Raw genomic sequence first — 13037 nt, 5'->3', positions numbered from 1 at the left:
TGAGAGTGCAAGCCTGAGAATGCACGTCTGAGAGTGCAAGCGCCAAGCTGCAGCCAGACCCTTTTGGAATGAGACGCAGATTCACTCTCTGACAGCAGGTGGTACTTATGAACAGTGTTTCCTGGGTTACCGTTGTAAACAAAGCAGAGCAGAGCTTATGGACGCTACTGTAAATGAAGCATAAACATTTTTTACGTCATTTTGGACCCGTATCCGGGTCCGCAGAGTTTAACTGGAAAAGAAAATACCACGTAAACTTTTCTAAAGATCGTCAGTTCCCCTCAGAGATACATTCATAAACTCCTACTCCAATTGTATCGCGATTTGTTTGGCATCTCAACCGATTTGGATCGTGGCTCGTGGTTAATCGTTACATTCTTACTTAAATATCATTGCCAGGTCAGCATAAACAAACATTATTTAGAGGCAGATTTATTATTTTGTCAACCTGCATGAAATACAGTATTTATCTGCTCTTGTTCATTAAATATTTTACTTACAAAGAGTAGTATTTTATGATTAATTAAATACACAGGTTACAATATATATTTCGACACTTTCTTGACATAAAATATGAAATTAAATGTGCAGATTCTGTGTATACTAATCAATGTATACTAAATATTCAATGTGCTTTTGTAAAATTGGCTAGATTGTTTCAATGTATGGCTTTAAAGTGCACATTATGGTTTTTAAAATGTATTTCACCTTTCCTTTAGTGTGTAATATAGCTGTTTGTGCATGTAAACGATCTGCAAAGTTACAAAGCACAAAGTCCACACACCAAAGAGAGTTAAAGGGGTCCTATTATGCTCTTTTACAAAGTCTTGATTTTGTTTTGGGGGTGTACTAGAACAGGCTCTCATACTAGGTTGTTCGAAAAACATTATTTTTCACATATTTTACATTATTACAACACCTCTCTCCCCAGTCTGGCATGAACGGCACAAATAGTTCCTGTATCAAATGAAGGGCCGCCTTCTGAAATACGAAATGTGCTGTGATTGGTTAGCTGGGCCAGTGTGTGTTGTGATTGGCACCACTCGGCGCCTGGTCGGGAAATGTCATGCCCCTTACCATAGCCGCCTGCTGCGAGCTTCGGTGTAAATATTGCGTCAAAATCAAATCAATTTGAGTGCGATTTAAACCCAGATGATTGTAACCACTCTAAGTTCGTCTGCCTTGGGAAAACTATTGCGTCTCCGACATAGTGATAACACCCTATACAGTCTATGGATAATGCTCGTTGCCTTCTCTAGTGCAGCTCAACCAGGTCTCGTCCCATTCGTCGGTATTTGTGATATCACAAATCCCAGAAAATATGCGTTGTAGTCCAAACGAGTCGGTCGTTGTAGTTTGTGAAAAGTGATTTCTGTTAAATAAAATATCTCCTTTTGAATTGTAACTTTGCAGATCTTTTTTATGCTCAAACAGCAACATTACAGACTAACTAAAGTTGAAAGTGAAAAAGCATAATAGGACCCCTTTAATCTCAAAAAAAAAAAATTAAAAAAAAAAAAAAATTGCCTGAAAAGCCTCATTTGTTTTCCTGCCATTATTTCCATGATTTAGCTACTATGTCACCATGATATACATTTGCATAATGCTAATGCCACATTTGCATATACTGGCTTGCTTTGGCCCACCCCCAAAGAACAATTAGTAAGGTAAGTGATTTCACTAAGTCAAGGAGACGCTGTTCTTTTTCACTGCAAGGGCAAAAAAACAAAATCATTGTATGGACTTCCAATACCAATGCCATAGTTGAAGAAAACTGTACATTTCTGACATGCTGTAAGCGGTTGACCAGCATGACCAGAGTGCAAATAGTGGTCCTGCAGCAATGTACAGAATGAGAAAAATAAGTCAGAATTGTTTTTTTAATCAAAATGTGTTCTAGCAGACCCCAAAAATAAAATTATGAACTTGTAAATGATCATAATATGAGCACTTTAAGCTTTGATTGTCTTCATATGAAACTACAGAAATGACAAAATTCTGACCTCGTTCACATTCTCATGGCTATTTTTCTTATATTGAAGTAACTGTTAAGTAGAAAAAGAAAGAAACAAGGAGTTTTGTTGGATTCGGCATTGACAGCAGAAATTCACATCTTCTGTCCCAGCTTGGCTTTCTGAGTGAGAGAAGAAACAGAAAAACTACACTGTTAGAGACCGTTATTCATTGCTTGTAATTGTGAATAGAGGGATTTTTAAATACTTACGATCCCTGATGCATGTTTTGGTTTTACGCTGTAGGTAGCCTTCTCTCGAGCTTGTCTGAAAGTCTCTTCTGCAGCTTTCAACCTAAAAAAATATTAAAATTAAATTCAATGAATTGCAGTGACTGACTTGAGTTAGATAAAGCTCAAGTCAAGATATTTTAGAGCTGCTTTACAACTTTACAACTTTAAAATAAAGGTGACTTGACTTGCAGTGAAGACAATCAGACAAGCAAAGCAGCAACAAAGGCATTTTATTCCTCACCGCTCCTGCAGTAGGCATTTATTCTCTCTCTTCCACAGCTCCTTAAAATCTGACGAAAACTCATGCCACACTGTGAAGAATGTGTTTGGTGAAACCTCCTTCTCTCCCGCCTTAGGCTTGACCGAGAAAAACATGCTCAGCTCCAGAAAACTGGAAAGCATTCAAAGAAAAGCATGACACTATGAACAAAATATTACAAAATAAGATTAGAAAGTTTACTCTGAGGAATTGTGAAACTGATCAGCTTACTTCAAGCATGTGAAATATGAAATTTTAGCTTATAAAAATAATGCTCTTACATAAAGAACGACAAGCGTAATTTCTTTTTGCCCACAGCAATCTTTTAGTATGCTTAAGACTAGTACTTGGAAGAAACTGCAACATTCAGACAATAAGCACAAAGACCTTTAAAATTAATTGATGTGTGATATTTGTTCTTTTTCCCACTCCAAGAGCCAAGGTTTTGAATACTAGCCCTTTTAAAGGAGACAATCTACTAACTGTCAATCAATCTCAGTGAATTGGACTATTAGTACCACAAGTAAGGGAAAAGCAGAGGTAAAGAAAGAGCGAGATAGAGAGGCTGATGCTAATGCACAAACATAGACACACACTCAGAGGAGACATAACCAATATGACACAGTTATAAGTGAACAAGAGACTTGGCACGATTAACACAGTAAGACAACTTACATGCTCTGCGTGTCAGCGAGCTGTTTTTCCTGGAGCTCCAGCTCTGCTTTGGCTGTGGGAATAAAAATAGGACATTGTAAATGTGACACAGACTTTTATGCTTTTAAAATAGGTTTTTGTTTTGCTTGTCACTGAATGACACGGGTTATGAAAAGGTTATCAGAGATTTGTTCCAGTTTTAAACAAACAGACTCCCATTTCAGTCAAAGTGAGAGGTGTGAGATTGCGCATATCTGTATAAGTCTTTGCAGGTTATGGTCATCATGACAAACATAAACCCACGAAAATCTGATTACACATAAGCCAGTTGTAATTCGCTGACATAAAATATTAAGGAGCAAATCATTGTAAAATCATATTTGCAAATAGTCTCAGCATGAACATTTGATGAGGCACAGTTTGACTGCAGACGGAGAAGTAGGTCTCTGAAGTCATTACCACAGTAATGTCAATGTCACTTCATTTACTCCTGCATGGAGAATCTCCTGTGATCTACTAATAAATTAAATGACGAGGCCAGTGTTCGTACACATTTTCATACCACTCACCACTACAATTCTGTGCAACCAGAGAAGCCCCAAAACACAGATAGCATCAGTTCACACCTCATGGCCCCAACATGAGATCTACAACTCATTACACTGATTTATAATGTTATTCAAAGTATTTGTGCTTAAAAAAAAAAAACATTAAAATATTTAATAGGTAGTGGTGATTGCTGAGGCAATCATAACTATTACTACTGCTCATAGGGTTAGAATTTTTTTTTTATGAACATGAAAGATTGACTGAAATTGACTTGAGGAAAGACATGACAATTATTTTCTGTATAAGTGATTGAACTTGTGATTTTTGATTGGAAGAAAACAAGCAAACAATCTTTTAGACCTACATTAAAGGAAGGACATGAGCCATATCTAAGGATCAGAATTTCACAGAGACTTGGGGCAGTAAGCAATTAACCAGAATACCCTAGCAATCACATGCAGTAGTAACTCTCTGGAAACCAATCAACCATTCCACAACCATCTAGCAACCACACAGAAACACCCTGGCAACCATGTAGAAAATCCTATCAACCACTTAGCACCCTATCACCCAGAACAGCCTAGCAACCACATAGCAACACCCTGGCAACTGCCTAAACCACCTAGAAAGCTCTAACAACCACCTAGCAGCCACCCCAGAAATGTCTAGCAACTACATAACCCTGGCAACCCTGCAGAAATCCCCATCAACCACTTGGCACCCTATCACCCAGAACAACTTAGCAACCACCCAAACCACCTAGAAGCCTTAACAACCATCTAGCAACCACCCCAGAAATGTCTAGCAACTACATAGCAACACCCTGGCAACCCTGCAGAAATCCCCATCAACCACTTGGCACCCTATCACCCAGAACAACTTAGCAACCTCCCAAACCACCTAGAAGCCTCACCATCCCACCTAGAACCCAACCATCTAGCAACCACCCCAGAAATGTCTAGAAACTACACAGCAACACCCTGGCAACCATGCAGAAATCCCTATGATCCATTTGGTAACACCCTAGCAACCACCCAGAACACCCTAGCAAGCACAAAGCACCTAACCTGTACCATGGTACAGTAATTTTTTGTACTAAAATGGCTCATCTGGTAGCTATTCTGTAATTTTGTCTATATATTGTACCTGTTACCGTGGTAAATGGATTATCACATTGCTTCTCAGTGCTCAGGGCAGCGGAAATAGTACAACATTAAAAAAATGGTATGAGTAGACAGAGCGTAGACCAAACAGCACAGAGACGGTCTCTATCGCTTACACACAGACACACGCCTGTCTCTCTCAGTTTGTCTTCCTCTCTTCCTTTCTGTAGTTAATTGCATGCTCTGAAAAATAAACAGTAGTGGTTGAAGCGCTGGAGCCAGAGACTGTTCCTCTCCTGGAGTTTCAAAATCATACAAATAACAAAAAATAAGACCAGTCCTTTTTTTCCGATCCTCGTTCTGTCTGTTTCTCTAACTGGAGGCAGTGTGGAGGGTTGAAGGTGGTCTTTCTGTGGTCATGTCACCCATCTGAGAGCTCAGTGAAGGAGACCCATGAGTCTCCAGATCAAAGGGGTAGAGATGAGAAGGGGGATGTTCAGCGAGGACCCCACCCCGCTGCCCCTGCCGCCAGAGCACATGTGGGTTTTGTTATGAGGACCAATTTGAATACAAAGAAAGACGGCAATACATTTAGCATTTACTAAAGCCTGTAGTGAAGCAGAGAATGAAAAATAGAAAGACGTTCCAGCTAACTCCAAGTTGAGGGATGGAAAAAGAGGTTACGCCATGGCAACTGAAGATGACTGGAATGCGAAAGATGAAAAGAGGCCAATGAATTGTTGACGAGAATAAAGTGCCGACAGAAACAGTCTTCAGTAATACAGACAGATCAGGTAGGTTGACTCAGACACACTTAGAGGAAATAAACAAGAGAACAGAAACCTATCAAACAGAGATGGATCGAAGCAGAGATGGAGAATGGAGAAGGCAAACAAGATGGAGAGCAACTATAATAAAACACAATCGCCAGATCGTTCGGCTCGCCTTCATCAGAGAAACAAAATACTGGAAGGGTTGAATTAGCGATTAACGTGCCGAGGTGAAATGTGGATGAAATTAGTGAGAATAATGAAATTAAGGACTCTCACTTTTCATGTCACTAGCTTTACACAAATAATGTTAGAGCGATCGAGTCTAGGTCAGGTCAGATGTATTTCCCAGAATTCTTGTTGGCTCCCAGAGGCCGTCACAGAGCCTCACAGAACATTTATTACTCAGCACCTCATTTTCTCCTTTCGCACAGGGCCACTGTACATCCATCCCAGCATTATTCAGACTTTAATTGTTTCCCAAGGTGATGTACGTAAAAGAAGATTTGCATGGCTCCTCTGTAATACTTATTTGGATGAGGGAGTGATGTCATTTTATTTATATAAGTAATGATGCATACTAGGACATACTATCTGCAATATATATTGTGATATTAAAAAGTACAGGCATTTTCATCAGATGACTTGAAAAGCTTTATTTGAAAAAAGTGAATAATTTTAGAATGATTTTGTGAATGATTTTGTCAGAAAGTGCATTTGCATAAAAAATAAAAATAAAAAAGCTGAAAGATTTCTTTTTATTTTGATGACTTGCTTTTAGGAATGAACAATTTTGGAAAAACTTGACAAATTTGAGTGTTCGTATTTGGGTTTACTTGGTACAAGAACCAACTCAAACCTCTTTCAGTTACCATAAAGTGAACTGTTTAAGAAATTAACTTTCCACTTGAGTTTTGACAGGTTACATTCCCACTTTTTTTAATAACTGACTATACAATATCAATGTGATTTTAATTGTGATTATTATTAAATATGATTTATTTTATGTTAATGAATATTAACCAATGTATTGCAATAATGCCACTGTATGTAAAATAAAAAATGAGTATTTAAAAACAATAAAAATATATATATATATATACTGAATATGACAGTTGCCAGTTTCATTTACTGCACACAGCTTTTAGCATCTGAGAGCATGGTTGATTCACAGTAAAAATACTCTGAGATGCCAAAAAACTGTATCATGAACTGCCTTTGGAATGCATTCCCGAAAACTATGTTTTTCAAAATAAATGCTATCTCAGGAATTCACTCCAATAATACATTTCTTAGGGCTAATATTACTTTGGTTTCTTGTTTAAATCCATGAGATGCAAAAGGAAAATTCCTTCCGAAGTGGCAATAAAATCAGAGTTTAACATAACGTCCCCATGTAAAACAATCACCATCTGAACAGGGCTTATGTTTGCAATGTTTTTACCTCTAGTGAGAAATTCTTCCATTTTGTCCTTAAAGGGCTGCAGGTGCTCCTCAGACGAGACATTACACACCTTTTCTGTTTCTGCTGAACAGGCTGTAAAATAAATTAGAGAGCAGAAACAAAGATATAAGAAAGAAACAAACAAAATGATTAATGGAACTGAATAACAGTTTGTTTTAAACAGTGAAAACATCTTTTGTCAGCCTACAACAACTAGCCACACAAATAACCTTCAAAAGACACATTGTAGGGATTCTTGGGCAAGTCTTGTAAAGAAACTATAAGATGCATCAGCCAAATTTCACAAAAAAAAAAAAGACTAGAACTGCAATGGCCCCACCATATGGCTAAACTTCTCTCAACCAGTCTTCACCAATTAAACTGTCAAGACCAGCACTAGCATTTCAACTAGCATGGACTTTTATTAGCAGGTTAGCATGTTACATTCCTCGTGATTCCTCTTCCAACACTTTATAGATGAATCAGTTCAGAGAAAAATTTCCTATCTGTGACCTGTGCTATCAGATGCTAATGAATCCCATTTCATGAACCTTTCCTTAACTTCTGTTTGCTGTACACCTGGAGTCTTACAACAGGCCGACAGGCTTCACCGTGTCACACTCCATCACTACAGTCGGTGATGGATCACAGCCTCGCATGGCAATCAGCGCAATGCAAACACACACATGCTAATGTCCCTGCCAGCTGGATCAAGGGCTTTGTGAAAGCGAGGACCTGCCTGGTCGCCGGCAGCATAACTCTGTGCCCCTTCCAGCTGTCAGTGTCACACATCTGCATTAGCGCTTAGCTTAGCTTGTTAATGTAGTGATGATCCATTTATTGTATGGACCTGGCGTAAGAGAGAAGCCATGCTTATTGGGCTATGGGGAGATTTTAGGGATGTGAACTGTTGAGGATTCAGAGAAACACAGAACACTGCCAGAGAAGAAATATTTGCCTGCGTTAAACAAACGTAGGCTTGATCTGTTCAGCAGGTGTACACCAAAACGATTTAGCTAAGCATACAAGCTCTGGAAAAGTACATTTACAATTTATCAGCCACATGTATAGTGGGCCTAACTAATAAGCTTTTGAAAGATTAACAATGCAAATCACCAGCTAGGGATTCGAACGAAGGCACACGAAAATATGGCTAACAGCAGGGGTGAAGCTAATAGGCTGTATAGCAATGCATCAAACCGACCATCTTTCAATCGGAATTTCCATGAGCCAAATGTAAATCCATCTGATATGTTTGACTGGTTTGAGTGGAACTAAAAAGGCTTGGACATTATTATTTGTGTGTGGTAGACAATCTCACACTGGATAGATGATTGATTGTAAATGTGTTTTTGATGTAGGGCAGTGTTCAAATTTGACCACATCAACATCCACAAGTGTAAAAAAACACATCAAGGATCTGAACAAGCCAAACATGCTGACAGTGGAATGTGAGTATTTCTACATCTGTGTGAGTGTGTGTGTGTGTGTTTTTGTGTTGGCAATGAAAATGTTTGCAGGGATTTAAACTCGGCTTTGAGCATGTAATCGGATTCTTACACCTCATTCACACTCCGTCATGCACTTAAGCTGGGTCGTACAACCTTTGACTTGCGGTACAAAGCTGAACCAATCTCACTAACCTTCTGAAGACCCTGATAAATTGCTTTACTGGTCAGGGAGCAAAGCAGACAGTGCTTAAGAGGCAGTTTAAGCCCTTTACCTGCCTGCTAGTTTCTTTTCAAAAACACCAGAATATATGGCATTTCCTACTAAAACGGTACAAAAGAGGATATAACATTTCTTTATAAATTTATTGAATTTATTTGATTTTTTTTCACAAATGGCAAGTGAAAATATGAATGGAATTATACTGTAATTATTCATTTTTCATTCATATTACCAGAATGTCTAAATGTTATATAAAACTCAAGCTATCAAACTAAACTGAAATAATTTGATGCATTTATTTGATCCAAGGATACATTTATTTGATCAAAAATACATTAAAACTGTAATACTGTAAAAAACAATACATGGGAAAGCTGAATTTTCAGCAGCCTTTTCTTCAGTCTTCAGTGTCACATGATCCTTCAGAAATCATTCTAATATGTTGATTATCAGTTGTGCTGCATAAAATAAAAATTTTTTTCTGTAAATTATTTTATGAATAGAAAGTTCAGAAGAGCAGCATTTATAGAATAGTACTGATTTATCGGTCACTTTTGATCAATTTAATGCATCCTTGCTCAATAAAAGTATTTTTGTGACCCCCTCCCCCCCCACAAAAAAAACGTACTGACTCCAAATTTTTGAACAGTAGTGTATACATACAGTATAAAGACAGCTCACCTGCAGAAACCTGGGGTTAAGTGCTTTAGGCCTGTAAAAACAGGTTAAACCCCTAGGAAAAGTGCTGAAATGACCCCTCTTTCTTATTTATTTACATGCTGGGGCCTTTAACAAACCACATTTGCAGTATTGATCATTGTGGCAGCCAGCTGGGGGCTCAATAAAAACAGTCACTTGAAAATCAATGAGCCTTCTAAAGGAGAACACAGGTCATTGGCGCTGGTGTATACAAACTAAACATGTCTGTATGTTTTTGTATATGCACACTTGTATGTGAGTTCATGTTTATCGGTATGTGTACATGTCCACGTGTTTGCATTAATGTGATCTCATGTATAGTCATGGAAGTGTGTGTAAAGCCTGTGTGTATATGCTATGCTTTGTATTTGCGTGTGTCCACATCTCACCATTTAGATCTTTCCATTGCTTGCGGAGGTCACGTTGAAAATCCTCAAACTTCATCTGCGAAGCCAGAAACAGATCCTGAGGCTCTGGAAGTGGGTACACGCATGTTTCTTTACCTGCATCCTGACACACAAACAATGGAAAGTCTAAAGCGCATTCACACAAAAAACAGGATGTTGTGTTTATGAGATCATAACTGTACCAATGGTTGATTTGAAAAATAATTGAATGTGAATTCTGTTCAAATAGGTTGGTGTTTAAAGATCATTATGATTCCAAAAACAATGAAAACATCAAACACAACAAATCAATCTCAATAACGCTCCGTCTGTCAGAGATCAGAGCCGCTCACATGCACACGCACACACACATGCTCTCTCGTTATTTGCCTGAATGTTAGAAGCACTTCAACAACCTGTGAATCATATTTTGTCAATTTGGACACGACCTCGTAATCACAACATCTGGACTGACTGCTGACAGTATTTACAATACAGTTCTTTTAATCTACGTCCAAAAAGGGCGTCAAGCAATCAAAGGTCTCTGCTCATTCAGGGCGGCCATTTGTCTATATGGTGAAGCGAAAGAAAGCCAAATCAAAGTGATGAAACCAAAAACAAAGCCACATTTTTGTCTACCATGCAGGGTGATTCTAAGGGACCAGGGGGTCTGTTAGTCGAGCCAATGAAATAAACAGTTGGCCAAACCTACCTCATCAAAGTGTCGCAGATAGTAAGCAACTATGTAGGACAGGAGGCTCTGAGAATTGTCCTGATGGAGCGAGTGGAGGAGGAGACGAGAGATGGAAATAAACGCAGGAGAATAATCATTTTTCATGTTTTGGGATTGTATACACTTGTTTAGCTAAAAGCTATTGTGAATAAGAGGCCAGACCTAGTGGCTTGCAAAGACGCTCGCTCACATGCACATGTGTGCAGACACATAGACCACATGGGATGTGGATATAGGCTACTGCCTTGGCATAATACTGTATTGATGGCTCATTGCGAGTGATGCTGCCAGAACAGTCTGTTTATGACATAGTTAGTGGGGTCAAGAGACCACCAAACTACTATATGCAAATTTACATGCAGGTTCAGACTAAGATTTTTGCTACTTTAGTGCTGGTCTATGTGGTCAATCTGCACAGCCATGATGTTGACCAGTAAAACTCAAACTTAAAGAGATAGTTCACTTAAAATTAAAATTTTGGCATCATTTACTCAGCATTATGTCAATCCAAACCTGTATGACCTTCTTTCTTCTGTGTAAGGTAAAATAGGGCATTTTGGAAAATGTTAGTAAATTCATGTATTTTATAGGTATTTTACCTGTACAAAAACAGCCTGTTTTGCTGCTTGATTTTTCAAACTGGTATTTTTAAACGTTATTTTAATTTATTATCATATTCAGAAACACACTGGTTTGTGGCGCAAATATTTTTTACAGTTTACTGCATTTTGTCCTTCTTCTAGTTTATCTATAGTGGCTGATGAATCAGAAGTCTCGCACATTCACAGAAAATAGCTTATTTCTGCTTTACAAAATAAGCTGGATAACATGAAAGTCAACAGAGTGCAATTTTTAAGACCCCACTGACTTTTACTGTATGGACAAAACAGACAGAAACATTCTTTTGTGTCTCAAGTCATACAGGTTTGGAATGACATAAGAGAATGACATAAGAGTAAATGATGACAGAATTTTCATTTCAGGGTGAACTATCCCTTTAAGCTAGTGATATAGGGATCTCATTTTTACTCACACTGCTCTTGACATCTTTTAACTTGGGCAGGATGTCAAGGGTAAATCCATCTGCCTGTCCTCGACTCCGGTTGCCCCCGTTCACAATGTTCCCAAATGCTAGAATCAAACCTAGAACCTGCAGGGTGGCTTGACTTGATTGTAAAGCCTTTAAACACAGAAGAGGGAGAAGTGGAAGCACAGTGAGGGAAACAGATGTTTTCTTCACTGATTTCTAGCTGAACTTTTAACTTGAAATATGACAATGGTGAAGCTGTCAGTGCAATCTGACTAGTGTGCTTCATGTTCTCTCTCACCGTACAGACTCTCAGCAGTGTTTCAAGCTTGCGCTGAGCTGATGTAACACACTCTGTGAAGGTGGACTGGAAAAGAATGCAGAAAACCCGCTCCGAGAACTGAGGAACCTCTGACAACTGCAGCAGAAACCTGACAGAGAGAGGGACAAGAGAGGGACACAATGTGAATAAAACAAAGATACTGTAGATAGATAGATATATAGATAGATAGATAGATAGATAGATAGATAGATAGATAGACAGACAGACAGACAGACAGACAAGACTGATAAACAGATACAGACAGACAGACAGATAGACAGACATATAGATAGATACTGTTCTGGCTTGTCCAGTGGTTTTGCATTTTCTTTATCTTTTGAAGACTTGATATATTTGTCAATCTGATCCATCTCATCTTTCTGAGCTCTCTGTTAGGTTGACAGAAGAACAGAATGAAAGTACACTGAGAAATGTGATTTCATCTTCTTATAAAACATTTTATAACTATCTAATAGTGATATAATCTCTAATACTCTCTGGAGTGTGTTTGCTTGTTTGTGCGTGTCTGTGTGTGCGTTGCTTTATGATCTTTGATAAGCACCCAACAAACAAAGTATGATCCACACTTCAGACTGTGCTTGAGTCAGACAGTGAAAAAGAGAATAGAGAGAACAAGCAGGAGAGAGGAAAGAGGGGATATACTATGTGTGTGTGAGTGTGTTTGTGTGTGAGGGGGTGTTCTGTGGTTTTGGTTGAAGGAGTCAGAGACAGCGTGGAGTCTCGCACACTAAAGAGAAACAACCTCAACATTTAAACTCAACAATACCGCCTCAAGCTACAGCGGGAATGGGTGGATTGAAGGAAAAACAGAGGAATGGAAGGAAAGTTTCTACACACACATAATTACACTTACACACACATACAACACCACACCACACCTTCATGTCACTTTATTTTTTGTTAACACTACACTATGTGTCTTTTGGCCCTCTGGTGGTTGAAAAATAAAACTGCATGCATTTTGCAGAAGAACATTGCTTTGGTTGTGTGGGCACTGCACAAATATATATGTGGATCAGACATCTAATTAGAGCAGCTGGAAAAATAAGTAATGTTTTTTGTTTGTTTGTTTGCTTTTACAACCAATGATTCCTGGAGATTTGCCATTCTGAATGATCTATGGTATATATGATCTATGGTATACACACACACAC

At 38.5% G+C, this 13037-nt stretch overlaps 1 pseudogene; it reads right to left on the bottom strand.

The window, feature by feature from the left end:
* Positions 1-2107: 2107 nt before the first annotated feature.
* The window catches only part of LOC107671098 (formin-2-like), a 36156-nt pseudogene continuing 25226 nt past the window's right edge, over positions 2108-13037 (bottom strand).

Source organism: Sinocyclocheilus anshuiensis, unplaced genomic scaffold (assembly GCF_001515605.1).
Source record: "Sinocyclocheilus anshuiensis isolate Anshui unplaced genomic scaffold, SAMN03320099.WGS_v1.1 scaffold861, whole genome shotgun sequence".
Classification (NCBI taxonomy): domain Eukaryota; kingdom Metazoa; phylum Chordata; class Actinopteri; order Cypriniformes; family Cyprinidae; genus Sinocyclocheilus; species Sinocyclocheilus anshuiensis.
The sequence above is the reverse complement of the archived record's forward strand: the minus strand, read 5'-3'. Positions and strand labels throughout refer to the sequence as shown.